The sequence below is a fragment of the Pelmatolapia mariae genome, linkage group LG20, assembly GCF_036321145.2.
Source record: "Pelmatolapia mariae isolate MD_Pm_ZW linkage group LG20, Pm_UMD_F_2, whole genome shotgun sequence".
NCBI lineage: Eukaryota > Metazoa > Chordata > Actinopteri > Cichliformes > Cichlidae > Pelmatolapia > Pelmatolapia mariae.
In genome coordinates, this window is record NC_086244.1 from 38,290,517 (window position 1) to 38,310,518 (window position 20,002).

At 40.6% G+C, this 20,002-nt stretch overlaps 1 non-coding gene across 1 annotated transcript; it reads right to left on the minus strand.

Annotated features, from left to right (window-relative positions):
• Positions 1-12,697: 12,697 nt before the first annotated feature.
• Positions 12,698-12,771, minus strand: trnan-guu (transfer RNA asparagine (anticodon GUU)). Its single transcript has one exon. It is a non-coding gene; the product is annotated as a tRNA-Asn (tRNA).
• Positions 12,772-20,002: the final 7,231 nt, after the last annotated feature.

The window sequence follows — 20,002 nt, forward strand, 5'->3', positions numbered from 1 at the left end:
CTGTTTCCAATCATAGTGCTGCTTACAATAGTCTCCCTTGTTTTTACTTGTGTGGTTTCAGTTACTCACATGGAATGGATAGATTTGTAAGTCAGACATGAAGATTTTCAGTGATTAAAGCCAATGAATGATCTGTCTTTTGTAGCAGTCAAGAGTAGCGAGCACGCTTCAGTCAAAGCTGTAAACCTCGTTCTCTGAGGGTAAGAGTGTGGGCACGTGGTCTGTCTATATGATGGAAACACTATAAAGGAAGGATAGCTAAGTGTTATGCAACTTGGTATTATTACCTTTTCATAGGACCTTTTTGTTAATCCGTTTTTTATTTATCTATATTTTAAGCTAAGTTTGAAATTGTCACACAGTCGCACCGATGTGTCAAGGCATTTAAGCCTTCACTTATCAAATTTAATGTTTTGTATATAATATATAAAGATAAATAATGTATAAGCACAGGGACTTTTTATGTTATATTGAATTTATTTACTGGCTATGAATAGGGTCTAGTGTAAATTAAGAGAAGAGACCAACAAGCCGTGGTGTTTGTGAAGGAGGGGGAGGTAATTCAGGAAATTCACTAAAACCTGCAGGGTTATATATAGTCATCAAAATGCCTTTGAACAACTGATATATATAATCAAGTCATCTATAAAGCTTTAAATGGTTCATTTTAATTCATTTTTATATTGGCAAATATCAGAGGAGAAGTGTGGGAAGAAAAACAAAAGAAAACAGACAGCAGCTGAATCTCTTTTTCATTTCACTTACTTTTATTTTGATATGTCTCTCTGAAATTACACTCCATTTACAACCTTTGGTTTACATATTTACCAGCTGACACAACGACAACTCTTCTTCCGTTTCAGGATGTTTTAGAATAACATGCCGTCCGACTTTTCACCGACAGACTTATCTAAATTTCCAAGGCTATGACTCAATAAGCTGACTGTATGACTGTGTGATAAAGGATTTTTTTAGTGTCTGGGTGATGCAAGCTGGAGCCTCCGGCTTTATAACAGCGCAATAAAATATCGAATAAAAAATTGTATTATGAGGCAGGATCAAACGTTGTACACAGTGTATATAAACACCTGATACACCTGATTTAATTCACTCACTGACCACTTCTGTGTCAGTGTCTGTCTGTGTCTTTGGCTCTCCGGCTACAGCACAGATACTAAAGCAGGCTGCCCTGGAATACCTCACATTCTTAAAAACCAAAGGTGCCGCATCAGTTCAGGAGTGCAATGAGGAACATGCTTCATGGTTTTGTGCATTATAAATTCATCATACTTTCAGCAATGCATTATACTTTAACACATTAGCAAGAACATTTAGTGCAAACAACCACGAACTGCAGTTTTTACCTTTTATAGACAGACCACACAGCACTCTCTTGTTTAAGACTCTTAGTTGTTGACATGGCTACAAATATCAGTAAGACTGTTAATGAGGTTTTGATACTTCGGACAGGGAACTATACATGCTGGTTTCACTCGGCTCACCACACAACCTTTATGTGTCCAATTAAATAACCAAGGCCTATGATGACCAACTATAACTGCTTTGACTACTTTGTAGGGCCCACTCGCTGATAAATTGATTACTTACTTGGATGGAATGAATGGTTTAGCAACAGAAGACACGGCCAAGCCAAAGGTCAGTTTGGTTTGACGACAGCAACAGCTTCAGGGTTGATGTAGGAGTAACTCTGATAACTCGCGGGTTTTTTTTTTTTGGGGGGGGGGGGTTGCTTTTTGTACTTTGCTGCAAATCCTGTACATGTTTTGCTTGGGTACTGAAAGTGCAACTCCCCCTAGCATCATAAACTGAAATATGACCACCTCTATGGAGCCCCAGAACAATGCCTACAGTGTGTCTGAAAGGCCAGAGCTTTACATCCAAAAAGGCTCAGGGGTGCTGAAAATGAGCGTGGAAAAGAAAAGTAACAGGAAAAACATTGGCGTCAAGCCTGGAAAAGAGACTGTTTTGGGCTCCTGTGGGAATTCTCAGCAAAGGGTATTAGAGCCTGGTAGCGATAAATGACACTTACCCCAACAAGTGGTATTTATCAGGCTGATAAAACTCCAACTGTAGCTCATCCTCATGTCACAGCAAAATGACAAAATGTTTTAGAGGTTTGGTGAAACCTATGGATGGAAGAACAGGAATGCGTGTTCACATATGAGAAGAGTGAGTACAAGTTGGAGTAGTTCGATGCAACACTAATGAACAAAAATAATGTGCTTCCAAGCCAGCCGGGTATCATGTTTCCATCAGTGCCAGTTGGAGCTGGATTTAATGACTACCCATGATCTCCAGCAGAGTTATTTGAGGAATGAATGTTGACTGTACACTTTATCACTGACGGCAAAAGCCAGATGTTACTGTGTGTTGGTAAGTTTTTAGTCCAGTACCGAGGGGGCTCGGAGAAACCAGCCCTCTTTCGGATTCTTGTGACTACTTCTTTTCTACGGCAGTCTAAAAGCGTGCGAATGACTCATCTTGTTTGATGTTGCACTATACTCAGTAATTTCGTGCAAAAAGCAACCTGACCTCAATATCATTTCCTGATTTAAAGTTGCCATGTTGCATAAACAGTTACACAAACTATACTACCATCCTCCTCAGAAATGCCCTTAAAGGAACACCCTCACTCATACAGAGCGCATCTGAAAGATTGCTAGTTTATGACATGTCACAGTTACATATATATCGGTCGCTATCTGCAGCTGTCAAAACGCAGATAAAAAAGGAATCGAGTCGCTACAGTGTGTTTCTAGGGAGACCGTAGCAACACACAAGGAGTGAAACGTCTTCCTCTTCACCTACTTTAGCTCCACCTCTTTCACTTCCGTCTCGCAACCCATCGCGTGATAAATGCCAGTATATTCACTTTCGAACAAAAAACCACAGAGGAATGGTTAAACCATTATCCGTGTCCTTTGTCTTATGTTTCATCCTGCTGGCTTCATTGATTTATCGCTTCCTTAAGTCTAATATTTACAACAGTGTGACTGTGAGTCACTCCAGCAAGTCCATGTGATCACCTACAGTAGCTCTGTGTTGCCTGTCCCCAATGCAAAACAAAAAACCATCCAAAATTCAAATTTAATGTTAAGTAGTAAAGTGAATCTCAGCAAGAATTATCTGCATCACATAAATCCGTTCCTTGAGCCTTCATTAATACGCAACAAGCAAGAATGCAGTTTAATTACAAACAGCCTGTTTAGTACAAAGAAAGGGATTAGCGTCAGAACAAGTTGTGTGAGACAAGGATGTACCGGTAACAGCCAAGGATTTTGTGTAACATTACTCTCCAGGCAGCCTTCACTAGGTTGGTGAGCTCAGGTTCAGTGGATTTTTTTTCACTTACTTTTATGTGAGGTTGGATTAACTGGGTGGGTCTGTCACAGGCGAATGGGTGTATTAGTGGGAAACATGAAAACATACGTAACATGTCAGAGTCGGGGTTTTCAGGCGTGCCTTTTCTTGTCTTACTTGTCTTACTTTCTATCCCTTCTTCTGTCATTAAATAAACCATTTTGTTTATTTTGATTGTTTTCTAAAAGAAAAAAAAGCTGCACACACACACACACACACACACACACACATATATACATATACATGTGTATATATATATGTGTGTGTGTGTGTGTGTGTGTGTGTGTGTGTGTGTGTGTGTGTGTGTGTGTGTGTGTGTGTGTGCAGCTTCAGTCCTTGTTTGCTTTGGCCTTAAACTAGGCAGCTGGGTGTGTCTGTGCCTGTGTTTAAACACACAACAAAGTGTATGATATCCTCAACGTGATTGCACTGTTTAACCTGAGCCTACTCTAATGTTTGGCTGCTGATTGAGGCCCTCTTCACGCTGTGTAATGTGGGTAATTTAGGTTTAAAGACCAAATCAAGGCCACCTAATGTGGATGGCATGGGTGAGAAAGGAGTTACAAAACAATTTGACCGTGTCTTATCTTTTGTACTTTGCATTATACTAATGAAGGAGATTGCTGAGAGCATAAAAGGCACCGTCACCTCCATTGAAATGCCCTGATTTTAACCAAAATTAGGACATTTATTTCCTAATCAACACATAGTCTGTCAAAAAAATGCTCATTTCTCTAATTATGCATGTGGCATGCATTTCCAGCATTTGCAAAGTGTAGAAGCTTTAAAGTAGGCACTAGGTTGTCTGCCAGTATGAGAAGCTGGATCGTGATTAGATCAGTCTAACAGACACGAGTCAGATAGGCTACATTTATCCACCACACAAAGCTGTCTAAAGTACAAAATATTTGCCACAAATTGAATCAAATTAAAAGTAACTGAATACTTTTTTCAAACTAAAAAAGGCCTGAAGAGCTTACAGACTGCAGACCTGCAGTCTGTAACGGCTGGTCATGAGTTTTTCCTTAGAAAAGTGAAACAAAGGACATCCTCACACTTCTCATTATTTGTAGCACAATATTGTTATCAAACGCTACTTTAACAATATTGTTCAATTAGGCTTCTTTTTTGCCAGTTTGAGACAATGGCTACTTTTTAGGCTTAATTAAATCAGCTTTTATTTGTTTAGCTGTCATTAAACTAATCTAAGAGGAAAGACTAGCCTGAAATGTTTCTGTTTTCTTTTACCTTCCTTTGTAAATTCCTAAAAGTTACCTACATACAATACACAACTTTACTACAGTCACAAAGCCACAAACACTGGACACATAATGTTTGGATTATGACTTACTAATACACTGTAACACTGTAACTAAATCAAGAGTTTGCAAAAAAAGGTACTGTCAGCTGTTTGGTTGACTTTCTACTGTTATGATAGTGTTCTTTATGTATCTCTATAAACAGTTCATTAATAAAAAAAAAATATCTAAGCCAGTGCTATTAAATATGATCTGTACAGATGAGACTACTAGTTTATATGTTTTTGTAATTGTATTTTGCAAAATACATAATCTAAAATACATAGATTCATAATGTAAATGGAAGGGTTGGTGTAGCTAACAGGAAGAAAAATAAAACAGATATTAAGATTTATACAAAGACCAGCGGTGACCTTGAGCAGGAATATAAAAGTAACGAGCTCAGTAAAGGCTCAATTTGTGAATAAAAGCCAGCTCCAAATTATGATTAAGTATGCTTAAAAGAGTAAGACTGATCCTGGATTAAAAAGCTAAAAAAAAAAACTTCAAACAGCAAATAGAAAACATCTAAAGCTAAAAATGCTATAAAAAAGATGCAAGTGCTGACTCTGTGAAATTTTCCTGTGGTTAAGATTGCAAAGGAATGTAGAGTGGGCCTGTGATGATCCATGGGGAAAAAAAAGGCAAGATGCTCGATTGTGACAGTGTGGATGTGCAGTCTTCTAAAACTACAAAGATTGAGTATCAGGTTGCTGAGGCATTCTTTCTGACAGGCGCTCCTCCCTGACAGAGCAGATAACAGCTAAAAGAGAAAAAACATGACAAAAAGGTCAAGGAGAGCTCAGAGTCTGTTCACCATAAAAGCACAAAGCTGCAGAGGGGCATTCAGGGGAAACAGAGAGTGAGGCTTTATTTCAGGTATGTGCTTCAAAGTCAGCAGCAAATAATTCGGTCCAAAACATAACTATTGCATAACTCTGAGGACGATTGTGTTTGCTTGATGCAGTGTGAGGAATTTAACATGACTGTATGGAAAGCTAAAGACTTTTCCAAGTGAAAGCTGGAAAATCGGACATTTAACAGGTTATTTGAATTCACTTTGTGATACATAATATATACCGCCTGATATAATAAAGGCGATCCGCGACATAAATAGAGGGGAGAATGGTAATCCGACAGTTATTGTCCTCATGCTAAGGTGTGTCACTTTGTCATAGGTATAGTAAGAAGATGAACACCGGCAATCTGTGTGTGCAGCAGTAGCTGTCTCAAACAGTAAGCGTTAGGCCTTTGAGGTGTTCACTGCAAAGAGTTGAACGATTTCTTTACCCTCTATGATCCCGAATTATCATTCAAACATCGGAATTCAGTCAGTATTTGCAAAACACTGCCGGCACTTTCCCAGGCATTAAAAAACGTGCAGCATTCATCTCCAAAAACATAACCTGAAATGTGGTTATGCAATTACACTTTTAACACCTTCCAAAGTAAGCCAAATTGTACGTTGGCACGATGAGCGGAGAACAATAAAAGAGAAACACAATGGCGCAGTTAAACAGCAGGCACTCACGGAAGGGAAATAAAGCTTACGTGACTCACTCCCTCATGGCTACTTTTTGGTGAGGAAGAGAAAAATGAAGTGGCAGGGAAAAAAAATCAAGTGAACATCTCCAAATCTAAGCCTCAAATCTGCATCTGTGCTTCCTGTCCTGACCACGAATGACTCATAAAGGGCTATTATATGTGGAACGGATAATGTTCTGAGCCTGCCCTCTGCACCAATGTTTGCACACTTTGGCAGTGGGCTTATGCACCAATTAAAGTGAGCCCCCAAACTAAATCTAAACGTTAGAATGGACACGGTAAGATAAATGAGAGTGCTCCAAAATTCTCCCAAATATGCAAATAAACCAAGTTTACTGGCAATTCAGTTCACTGTTTACACTCTACCTCTCTGTGCAGTAGCTGGGAACAGCATACAAGGAGCCCAAAGAGGCACCAAAGAGTCTTTGTTCAAAATTTGGTTTACTGCAGAGAGGGGAACTTGCCCGTGTGAAAGGCAGGTATGATGGCAGAGGATCGGAATGCAGCAAAATGGGCAAATGGAGCAAAGGAAGACAAGAAATGGGCATAAATGTCGCCAGGAATGGAAGGGAGTTACTGCTGAAGGGTGAAGGAGTGCAGATAAGGAAAGGAAGGCGATTTGCAGAACGACAGGAGAGATTGGTATGGCAACAAGACGCTGGTGAGTGATGGGGATGGAAGGTGGAAAGACAAGCTTTCTGAGATAACAAGTACTAGAAGAAACAACTGCCTTCCACCAAGGTCAAGCAAAGTATAGTCATTTTAAAAGTGAAGTATAGTCATTTTAAAATAGCATGTTGTTGTTAGCTTGGGAACAAATAGAATTAAAGGTGTAACTGGACATTTAGGGTTATACACCCTACCTCTGAAAGACTTCATGTGAAAAACAGAATAACTGCGTTGGGGATGCAACATCAGGAATGCCCATCTGTTGCAGTCCTAATGAATGTGCAGACATTTAATCACATTTTATTTAATTCACACTTCCTTTTACATTGGTAAGAATTTTTAAAAAAGCAATCCTAGTTGGTTTAATCTTTGGCTTAAAGTAAGCACTCCTCCATATCTCCCTCCATATTTACCACAGATATGAAAGTGGTTTCAATCGTCACGTCTACCACTCTGCAAAGTAGGGGTCGCATGGGCGGCGGGGGTGGGGGGCTGTGTCAAAATGCTGGATTTTTTTTCCGTTTGAAGCAAAGGGGCTGCCACAGAGTGCCACAAGCAGAACGTAGTTAAAAGAGAGCAGCAGAATAGGAAGTGTGGTAGGCAGAGAGAGCGAGCACTAAGCACGTCACAAACTGTCTCTCATGCAAACAGTGAGGTGGATAATACAAGCATGGGATTATGGGATAAGCACTGGGAGTGGAATAAAGTAAAAGTGTGATAGAAAAAAAGCGAGTCTGAGCCAAACAAGACCGTCAGTGTGGAGGAAGAGCCTGATTTATGGGTTTCGGGGAAGAATGTGAGGTGTCCAATTCCTCACTTGTCTTCCGTCTGCAACCCATAATCCTGCTCTGAGAAGCTTGCTGAAAAGGAGGTGCTTTATCCTGAAGGGACTTGCCAAATTAACTTTCTGCCTGCAGGGTCAAAGCTTCAGACAAAAAAGCACAGGTACCTTTGAAAACTGTTTTTTGGGATCTCTAGAATAGAATAGAATAATCCTTTAATTGTCCCACAAGGGGAAATTTGGTTGTAACAGCAGCCAGAAAGACACATATACAAACAAGCAGTACACAGGACACAGAACAGAAACATACACAATTTTTTTTCTTACATATTTACATTAAGGACAATGGTTACTATAGAATGTATTTGCCCTTGAAGGCCTGTGTTGGTGGAGTGCATTCATGTCATAATTGCACAACATAAAGTGAGATTTTAGGTGATTAAACAAGTTTATGTCACTGACAAATTAGGATTTGTCAGGTTTTATTAGCGGATTCTGCCTTTAATAATCAAACAAAAGCACCAACGACAGTCTGTTACTCTTGTAATTGATTCTATTGTCCTGGTTATTATTGTTTTTTTCATATTATGTTTTGTCAGTTATTACATAAATATGAGCTACCACACCTGGTTCGATTACTTAGTTACTTATTTACTCAGACATGTGGAGTGAATCATGAGTGGCCTGACCCACAATGAGAGTGGCTGTCAGGGAGTGGTCTGTACGATGTGCTAGAGAGCACATAGTGTTAGGGGATGTCAGTTTGTTACAACAAGCAAACTGTCTTTGAAGTCAGTCCCATTCTTTTAACTTCACATGTGCAAATCCCACACTCAAGCATGCATGCACCTAAGGCCACATGCACACACACACACAACAGTGCTTGACCAGACTAATACAAGAAAGCAATGTTGTCCTCTTCTCCGCCCAGTTAGTCGAGGTCTGCGTGTATAACCTGCCACATCTGGTCACACTGGCTGAAATTAGACACACCCACACATTTAGGTTTGTTGCTATTCTGCATGAACTGTGTCAACATTGAATTACCAGCTACAGAAAATATGTGGCTGCGCATGTTTTTGGGACCTTTTCTAGAAACCCTGTTGGGACATGTTAACCTTTATGGGGACCATACAGTCCTGATGTAAGACTTCATTTTGTGGGTCCTAGGGTTAGGGGCGTGACCTGAACAGAAATTAGTTTAAGTGACTTCATGTTCATGACACTGTTATGTTAAGTTAAGCATTAACATTTAAATTAGCCTTAAAGACCTAAAAGTCTGTGCTAACAAGGACAGCTCCTGTGCTTGTGCATGTGAATATTGAGAGTCAGAGAAATGATTTTCCCTTTGCTCTCTTGAAGACTTGTGATGGCACAAAATGTGGTTTCTACAATTTCCATTAGATTTTTACAGTAGTTATTGCCTATAATAATTAAATAAATAACACAATATCACAGACCAAAACTCCCTCTTGTGTCACACTGTTGATTTCAAACTAAATTTACTGTGGGTTCATGTCTGGGGAGTGATCATGTTGTCCATCACAGCACATTTGATTCAGTTTTCAGGTGTGATGTAGCACTGGATACCTTTGTTAACTGGATCAGTGTTGAGGCAGAAATTTCAAATAACAAAAGAGTCTTCGAAGATTTACAGCCAAGAAAAAGACACCGCCAACAATCTGGTCCATTATTAAATGTTTTTGTTACAAAACTTTAAAAGCAGTTAATGCTCTTATTATTTTACAAGTAAAAAATATCACGATTTAAGGCTCCTCAGAGTTACCAGGTAAGCTCCCACATTTTTATTATCATCAGTGCAGTCAGAATAAAGTTAGTGGAGAAGTGAAGTGAGTGATGTCTCACTGCTCTTATACATGTCAAGACAGCCAGAACCAACCAGCACAAACGACAGCATATAGACGGGAAATACACACAGTGTAACGCTGAAACAAAACAATGATGCAAAAGGGATACGTAAGCATGAACAAAATGAACAGAAGGGGAAATAAATGACAACTGAAAAAGAGCGAAATTAGGTGAACTTGGTGAGGCAGACACGCACAAAACAGGAAAACCAGTGGACATACAAACAGCTGAGGTAAATGAATAAAGTCAGTACCAAAATAAATGTAAAGCCAAAACAGGGAAGTCAGGGAAACGGACACGCAGACAAAACAGAAGGAGACAAAAACACGGAAACTCAGGGACACAAAACTCAAACACTAGACAGGAAACAAAGACAAATGATGAACGCTGAATAAGAACGCTCGTTCAATATTTATGTTTGTGTCAGACAGATGAAATCCCTGTTTGTTTGGTTTTAGAAGCAAAACTATGTTTTAAAGTATTAGAAACTAATAAATCGTTATATTTTTTGTGGTGTTGATTTCTGCTAAGCAACTCTTGGCCAGTGTTTTCTTACTGGGCCCAGTCTGATGGAAAACTAACTGTAATGTCTGAAGAAATAAACAAGTTCCTGTGAGCTTACTGATGTGAGAGGAAGACTTTGTATTAGTATCAGCGCTCAGCGCTTTGATGATACTTCTATCCTATCTGTGCTATCTTGTATACCAAAGATGTGCAACACACCGTATTCATGGTTCAGATTTCCTGATACCAAGTTGAGTGACGTGAAGGAAGGGGAGTGGAATTTTGTTTAGAGTCAGCATCAGTGCACGCAGCTAAGAGTTTGAAGGGCCACACAAGAGGCTGGATTAGTTGTGTAATAGAATTATGTAACCTTCATGAGTCTCCATCCAGGCCTTGAAATCAGCAGCTGATTTGCACAGTCTCGCTTGCATTTGTTAGATTTCAAGTTACTGACATAAGTAATCATCCCATCTACAAAAATAATAAGGACTATGCAGCGATGAAAAGATAAACAGTGTGTGTGTGTGTGCGCGCACTTCTGTGTGTCAGAGGGTTTGTGAGGCTCTGTGTACACAGTCACATGACAACTGCTGATGCTTCAATACCCATTGTGATCCTTCCACTGACAGTGTAAATTATTGATATGGGTCTACACCTGGCCTGACATGATAACACAAAAGCGCATTTCACAACTTTGCATTTCAGCCTTATCTGAAAAAATATTAGCGTTTGTTAAGGTGACGTATACATAAACTAAACATGACTGTTGCAATGGTGTTTGGCAACCATCAACACCATGACTGTAAAATAGCTCAAAATCGGATCTTTTTCGGATTCCAGTTGTGAGACTTTTATAGCGAGGTTTGTATTAATTCAAATAAAAGCAGTATGGCTAACAAATGTCAAGATACATGCTCAGTAGCCAAGGTAAGAAAATGACAGAAAGTTGAAAAATATTCAAATAAATAGAGCCATATTGGACAGTTTCTACTGCATTTTAATACTTGCTGGTTTTTAATGTAGCAAAGTCAAAAGCATCAGTATACCAAAAGCTGGTGAATCCATATTTAGCGCTGCAGGTGATAATTCTTCTGTTCACCGGCCATAAAAAGCCATATTCATACCATGGATACTATTCCTACTATTTATTCTATTGCGTAAGTAGTGAGTCATCTCTTATTTTGGGACACATGCGCACACACACAAACAAACATATATAATATACATTTAGCCTTTTTAGCTTTAGCATTAGCCAGTTGGCTCATGAAAATAGATGCAAACTCCAGCTCCTTTGTGTATTCTTTATACTAGATCCCCACATTGGTTGTAAATAGTAAAGGTTGGGGGATCTTACAACCTTTCACAACAGTAAGTGTGATGGAAAAATCATTTCTTGATCTTGTTATTAGAAGCAGAAACTTTACCGAAGTTTCACTTCTTCACTTGTTCACTTCTTAGTTAACTAGTTGTGCACCTCTGGACCCCCTCCAGTGTTGACTGCGGTTTTTATTTAATCGGTGTATTCATTCTTACCCTAGAAGTCCCATTTTAACTTGCACTTGGATCTCATCCACTGTCTTTTTTTCTGCAGACAATAAAGTCACAGACTAATAGGCAGGGAAGGAGCAACTGCTGTGTGGGTGTGGCCACAAAACTTCTTTCACTTAATGTGTGCTTGGTGGCGTTTGCCACAATTCAAATGTATTTTTCTGTTTTTTTTCTCCCTCAGATGTCTTATTATTTGGATGAGACTAATCACTAACGATGAACCTAGACACAAAACATAATGTGTGCATTTGGAGCAAGCTGAAATCATGAGCGGGTCCTAAAAAGTGAGAGAACAGGACCCTGAAAGTGGTCCAAGCTTGGCAATAGCACCTCAAAGGAGAATAAGCATGTTAGTGTGAGCTGACAAATTTAAATTTGAATTGAAATGTAATGTAGTTTTCATGACTCTAGCTGGAGTTCAGGTTTGCTACCCTGCTGTAAAATGATTCTGTGACTCTCCAATGCCTCCCTGAGGGTATTGAGTGATGGATAGGCATTTAACTTGCATCACTGATTTTTTTTTTCAGGAGGATCTTTGCCTGCAGGAACATTCTTCAACCAGTATTATATAAACTGCAGGTACCCTGTGTAATTTAATGCTTGTGGGGTTTTTTTTTTTGTCTTTTCTTTTCTTTGTACAGCAAAGATGGCTGGTTACAGACCTGCTTCAGGAACAGATGAGTGTGGAAGTCTGGGAGCATCTGCATGAATTCTGACAGGGTTGTGACACTTACTGATTGCAAGGTTTGATCACAATTGTTACGCTAGTATTTAGTACCCTTATATGACAGTCTGAAGTCATTGGTTGAAAATAGTGGGAGTATGCGGCCCCTCTGCTATTCTGAGTCATTGAATCAAAGATCTCTACCATGTTAAGTACAAATTTTATTTGTCACATACACCATACAACATATATTGAACATGTAGTGAAATGCTTGTGTCCGAACTGCAGACATAACCGCGCCATTGGAGGGCTTTTTTTTTTTTTTTAGCATAGGGGGTTTGGCCAACACTTACTGGATACCGGGTGGGAATCAAACTTGTGACTCCCGCTCCGAAGGTGTGTAGTCCCACCACTACACTATCCAGCTGCAAAACAGACCGTCCCTGGGTGGGCTCGAACCACCAACCTTTCGGTTAACAGCCAAACGCGCTAACCAATTGCGCTACAGAGACCACTGTATTTGTTGGGATGGTGCATTTCAGAGAAGTTTTAAAGAACTATCCGAAATATGATGTCACCTATTGTCAGAAGAGGCCATCCAGTAAGTTTGTGCTTCAGTTTTAGTGAGTGAAACTCTAACCCGTCACCTAACTTGTGTGTTGCAGTTGTACAGTTTATAGATGTAGCTTGCTAACCAAGCTTCCTAGCATTAGCTGACAAATTAGAAATCCACCTTCTTGTTCAACTATGGTAACTTTCAGCTGGAAAAAAAAAACTTAAACGTGCAGAGTCACGTTTAAGCTCATTTGATATATGTCCATATTTTAAATACAGTGTGTGGATTTGTGATTCTACAATTGCGAGAAAAAAAATCTTACATCAGAGATGTGGACTCTATGGGGCTAATAAACCCATTAAATTAAAATATTACCTCCATCTCCTTCGACCAATCTCCTTCTAACAATTTATCACACTCCTGTTTTTTGTCCACGCTGTGCCGCAAAACACCTCATAGATCTGCTGAGTCTACTTCCCTTTCTAGGCACAGAAAGTTCAGCTCACTTTTAGTTTCAAAGAAAAATGTGAACCAGGTAAACGGGTTAAGCAGCAGAGTATTGCTTCAGGGAAAATACACAGAGATCAGATGGGGAGAAATTGCTGCTGACTGCAAAAGATGAAGCGTTTACTGTAACTGGACACAGTGAAGAGAAAAGAACTAAAGAAAAAGCAGAAAGAAGAAGAAGTAGAAGTGCTTGACAAAGAGTTGTAAAAGATTTCCCAAAAGCTTCAAGCAAAGTGAGGTAAAGGTAGCAGAGTCAGCTATAATGGAACAGGGAGGGGTACGCCAGACCTGTTATTTCCTACGTACTCAGTATGCTGCATTGCGATAGCAGTTGGGCTTTTTAAAAGTCGGCATGTGGTATTCCAAAGTTTATTTTCTCTATGAGGCATTGTTTTGGAAACCAGTCACAACACCTTTAATGTTGCTTGCTCCCCTGGTGCTGATAAGAATGCCAATTCCTGACAGCCACACACTTACACACGCCCACACTTTCAATTTCCCACAGATGTAGTTTCTGTTCTCCACTGGATGTCTGTCTCTTTGTCTCTCTCTCTCTCTCTCACACACACACACACACACACACACACACACACACACACACGTTCACACACACACACGTTCACACACACACACACACACACACACACACACACACACACACACACACACACACACACACAGAAAAGCCCCCATACACACAAGGAGTGAAGGCAAACATTAGACAGTCAAGGGCAGAAAAGCCACACTGAGGAGAGGGAAGCAAAGGCGAGGAAAGATCAAAGTAGGGTAGACAGTCATGTCCCTCACCTGATTCTTAACCTGCAGCATCTACCTGTGCAGCAAACACCTGCACCACACTGCCCCCTTCTGCCCCATCTGGTGCTTTGAAAAACAAAAAGTAAAAAGTTCAATAAACCGGCATGTCTGCACATCAAAAGCAGACATTCATCCACCACGTAGCCTATATGGTAATGCCCTGTTAGATTCAGCATAGCGGTAAAAGAAAGAGCAGCTATTGTGTGGCCCAGCTGTGTGTATTTGCATGCATTCAGACAGTTATGTAATGCAGTAATGGGGAGATTTGAGCACTGGGGGAATGAGATCCTGGGGATGTTAAGTCTATCTACGAGAGAATAGGCGGTATGTTTGCAGCAGGTAGCAACATTTCCTATTTTGGACAGAAGCTGACAGCTTGTCCATTTTTGTCAATGAATCACCTGCTACGTCCTATTTCCATGGAGACCGGCACGTCCCCACCCGTCCCATTTGGCTATGACTAAGCAGTAACTGCTCAGTCGCTCTGGTCAATCATTGACGGGTAAGGGCTGTTTGTCTAATCTTCAAAGTGTGCATGAGGAAAATGAAAAACCAAATAACTTTCACATAATGTCACACCTGAACAATCACTCATAATCACATTACTGGTATTTGGAGTCAAACCAGGAGTCTTTAAACCACTAACCACATGCAAAAACACCAGTCATCACAAAAAACTGCAGTGACCTGATATTAGAAGTCTTTTTTTTTTTAAGGAGTTTGCTGCTGTTGGGTGATTTACTGTAACTATGTCATCATTTGATACTGATTGCTCACTGCTTACATTTCAGAGTAGCACTGTTATTTTTTTGCAACAAGCAATACATTTGTGATAGCTGCCAGGTTTCTATCCAAACACAGCAAAAGAAAGTCTTAAATATGGTGTCTTCACTCACGTTACCTTGATGATACAATATATATAAAATCACATAATGTGCTAGTTAAAGTTTGGAAAATTATGTTGAAAAAAAGGAAATCTGGCTTTTTTCCCCCCAAGTAATCATTTGATAAGCATCCCAGATATTGCAATGTGATTAGCATTCAGTGGAAACAAAGCTTTAATTTACTCACTATCTGTTTCTGCATTTTTATGTACTAAAACCTTTTTGTTTGAGATTTTTGTTCAGGAATTCCCCTGAACCAAACTGAGAATTTAATGAGTATTCCCGTCTCCCAGATGCCCCAACAGTGTTGTGTTAGAAGTCATAAAGCCTTGTCCTTGTGGAGACACGTTCTTATCAGTCCTTTTGTTGTGTTTATGTACAAACAGCACATTCCTGTCAGAGAGACAGGCGTGGAGAACAGGATCCGAGCCCAGCTCCCAGGCTGTAAGGTCAGAGGGGAAGGGATAAAGAAGCAGAGGGAGAGAAAAAGAAAACACACCAGAGCCAAGAAATTATTAGACGGCTCACAATACTGCACTGAAATGAAGACGGGGTAATGAGGGAGGAACCGAGGGAGTAACACACGGGGGTGGATGGAAGATAGGTGGCCATGGGGAGGAAAGGAAGCATTTACTGTATGGTTTACAAGTGAAAGGCAAAAGGGAGTAAACACTAAGATGATGCCAGAATTACAAATAGCTGATAAAGGAGGACAACGGGAAGAGGATGGCGTTAGTAAAAGAAAAGAGACAAAACAGAACAACCAAAAGAAAGACTTCCTAAAAAAAAAGGGAGAGTTTAAAGTTTAGGGAACTGAGACAGTTTCAGGACGGAAAGGAAGGAGGGAGGCTCCAGCTCTGCTGACTTCTGCGTGTTTGGACTCATTTAGGTCATCATCCACCACTCCCAGGTCAAATGTCAACACAGAAGGCAAACTCCACACCTACAAGATACATGTATAAGAAGACACACGGGCGACTAAAAAACACAAAAGGATCCACACATAGAAAAAATGTTTATGCATGACAACTGTGCACACATGAATACGCACACAACCATATCCATATATATGGTTGTGTGCATTATATAAGCAATTGAGGGCTCCCAATAAGTATTTTACATTTGATTACATAATTTGACACATAATCTGACATTTGATTGTCTGTGGGGGAAAGCAGCACTTCTGGGAGTTCTGTGTCTACTAAGAGGCACAGCTGGAATCCTACACTACCTCATACTGTGACTGAAAGTTGGAACAGCTGTGCGGCCTAGCTGCACCTTTCACTGGTGCTGAGTGAATACACAACACTGCTTCAAGAGAGGGAGAGTAATATTCTAACAGCAGGAGTGACCAACAATGTGACCAACAATGCCAGTGCTGCTTCGCCCCTGCTATGTTTTCCAGTATTCTTATGAGCATCCATGGTTAAAGCACAGTGTTTCTTCAGGATAAGCAGCTGCTGTCGGTTTTACACCACATCTGGACCCATGAAATAGAGCTAGCAGGTGTGTATTCACCAAGAACAAAAGCGGCAGCCCAGTTGGAATGTTATCAAGCTCAGCAAACTAGTTTCAAATTTCTGCACCGGATACAAACTCCAATTTCCCCACCCCACTTTTTCTGAGAGACCCTTGAATGCCTTAAATCTCTAATGCTGTGCAGCACAACCACTGTCATGCTGTTCCTGACAACGGATTAAGAAAAGCCTTGTATTACTGTTTGTAGTTCATACAGTATGAAATGCCACCCCTCATCTCCTAAATGCCAGCCATTTAAATCACCAACCTACTGAATGGAAGTTAGAACATTAAAAAGAGCCGTGGCATCATCGTAGTTTGTCTTCCCGCACTGAAAAAAAATGACGTCGTCACGCGACGCATTCCTTGGTAGGAATGCGTCGCGTTCCTACCAAGTCACACTGAAAAAGTCTGCATTCAGTGGCGCTGTCAAATTTTATTGCACCACAAAGTGTTTCCATGGCTCTACCAGAGAGAGGTCAGCAAATGGTCTGACTTTCTGACCTGCCAACATGTGGCTGCCAGACAGACAAATTCCTCTAAGACGGTCCGAGGGGCACTGAGGAGGCCGGAGATTGCCGTTTTTCATTTTCATGCTGGTGCACTGCGGCTCGTGAACATATGCGATATTTATCAACTCTCCCTGCCTTTCACTCCAGCTTTCTTTCATTCCACTGCTCCCACTTTACCTCTCACTGTCCCTCTATGTGTGCGAGTGTGGTGTGAGCAAATGTTTGCTTGTAAATTACAGAACTGACAAAGACCACAGCAAGAGGAAGAGCGTGGAAAAGACATTTTCCCATTTTCCTCATCTGGGATGAATTGAAATCACGTATGGACACAGCGAGGTGGCACAGAAAAATAAAGGATGGAAAAACTAGCAAAAAAGGAGTGGAAAGCAGGAAGATGTAATAGTTCCCAGACGCACATTATGGTCATTGTGACGATAGTTCGGAGAGGAGGGGATCTAGAGGGTTTCCTTGGTACGGGAATACCCCCTCTTTAGTGGGATTTCCCAAAGGCAGCTTCCTTCCCTGCTTTACTGTATCGTCTATGAGCCAAGAGGTAATTATATGGGAGGAATGAGTCACTGTACCTGAAATAGATTCAGCCCACAAAAAAAACGTTAAAAGATGGGACAGATATATGAAGGATTTCAGGACCAATGGAATCAAGGGAAACGATTTAATCTCCACGGACTTCTGACCGTTGAAAGCATGTGACTGGATGGAAAGAAGCGGTTTCCGAGAAATTGGCAGTTTCTGCTCTAATGCTGAGTATTTTGCTGTCAGATGATAATAAGTTGCAATAATTCAGCTCATTGCTAGACTTTCAGTAAAAGAAAACATGTGTAGCATTTTTTAGACAAATGAAAATGTCAATATTTGTTTTTTTCTAACCTGATTATGGGGACTTGAGAAAACAATTTCCAACAGCCAAGATTCACATATTCTGATAGCACTGGGTTTGAGGGTTTAAGAGTTACACCTCCTATCTAGACCTCATAGGGTTAAAACACCATCATCAGTGTGATTACTAGCTTACAGTCTGGTGGCCATGGGTAAGTTTATAAACTCTGGATAGATCCTGTGGTCACAGGGGCTATTTTTAAGTATATGATTGGTTGGGGATTGAACTGACTCACAATTCACCACTTAGGTGACTCACTTGAGAGATCCTATCAGAGGTTAAGTTTGTGTTTTGGACCATGTAATAGATTGGAAACTGCAAGGATGATAAGCCCAGTCTCAAAGAAACATGTATAACAGCTACATAGTGAAACAAATAATACATTAAAAGAGCTGTACAATGGGAAGACCCCAGTAGTCTATGCTGGTACTCAGGCAAACTTGAGACATTGCTGTGGCAGTGTGTTTGGATCATTATCATGCTGAAAAATGAACCTGCTGCCAATGAGACCCTTTCCATATGGCATTTTGATGTGTTCATAAGTCCATCAATTTTGGTAGTATTCCCAAAACTACTGGTTGAATGCAGCCCCAAGCCATGACAGAGCCTAGAGATGGCTGTAGACACCCACACTTCTACCTCTCTACTGATTTCCATATATATTAAGAATTAATTGATTAAATTATTCATATTTAGATTCATCACTCCATGGGAGCAAATGATTTCTGTTTGCAATAGGCTGCAAGTAACAAAGTGCCTAAAGATGAGTTACAGTTACCAGCAAGGTATGCAGCCACAATGCTGCGCCCTCCTTTGAGTGAGGTGCCTTTTTACTCTTGAATGGTTGATTTTCATCAGGTGGCTGTAGCTCAGGAGGTAGAGCAGGTCACCTTCTAATCAGAAAGTTGGTGGTTTGATACCTCTCTGCTCCAGTATGCATGCCAAATATGCTATTAACCCCAGGTTGCTCTCTGATGCATCCACTGGAGTAAGAATGCATGTGAATGTTTGCTAAAAAGCACAGAAAAAAGTGCTTTGGGTGAATGAGGCAAATGGGGAAACCACTTTGAGTGCCAAGCTAGGCTTGAGTAGAGAACCTGTCCCTTTACCATATGCCAGCACTAATTGGCTTAACAAACAAAAAGCATTTCTCTGAAAATGTTCAGGTACAAGGACAAGCAGCCAGAGTTCAAAGAACAACTTTGAAAGGGATCCTGAAGTATTGCTCTAGCCCACTCAAAAAACAAGGTCTAGCTGCTTGGAAGTAAAATCTAAAGACATGAGGATGGTTCAAGGCTTTCGCACAGTACTGTACTTTTATGTGATGGGTAACCCATTGTTGTCCGGCATGGACGCAACCTATGTCCGTAATTGGCTTCACATTAAGAAGCCTGAGCTGTGAATAGGAACACTTGCTCCTCACACACATCTCAGTCAATGCCTGATTCATCTCTGAGTCAAACTGGGCCAGTTTGAACATTCTTTGAAACCAGACAGTGGTCATTCTTTCTCTCCCCCTTCTTTTCATTCTTGTTATCCTTGACTGAGACTGAGAGCTCTTTAGAGAACTTTTTCCACCCTGTGTCCGTCCACTCAAATGAACCCATTGTGTCTGAAAACATGCAGCCCAGCAGCTCAGACACAGAGGGGAGCAGGGGGCAAAAGCTCTGAAGAATTGGACTTTGGCTACTGCAGTGTGTTCTTGCATGCGCTTGTGAAATGTGGTGTTTCATCTCTACCAGGCATTTACCAGGAGACTAATATACGGGCCCATGATGAGTACCCAACAGGGGGTGTAAAATAACAGCCTGAGCTGTGCACTTTCTCAAAGTGAACTCTCCAAATTTGTTTCCCTTCACCATGGTAACACAGTAAGGATCCAGTTTGAAACTTTCTTTCCCTGGGAGCGCTGAGACGGAGGCATTCTGGGAGCAATTACTGAGCGGGAATGTGGGCTGCGATCGGGAAAAGGAGACACAGCGGCTGGGAATGTCACAGTGTGTGTAAGATGGAAAATGAAAGAGTGAAAGAAAAGTCAGCTAAATGGCATAC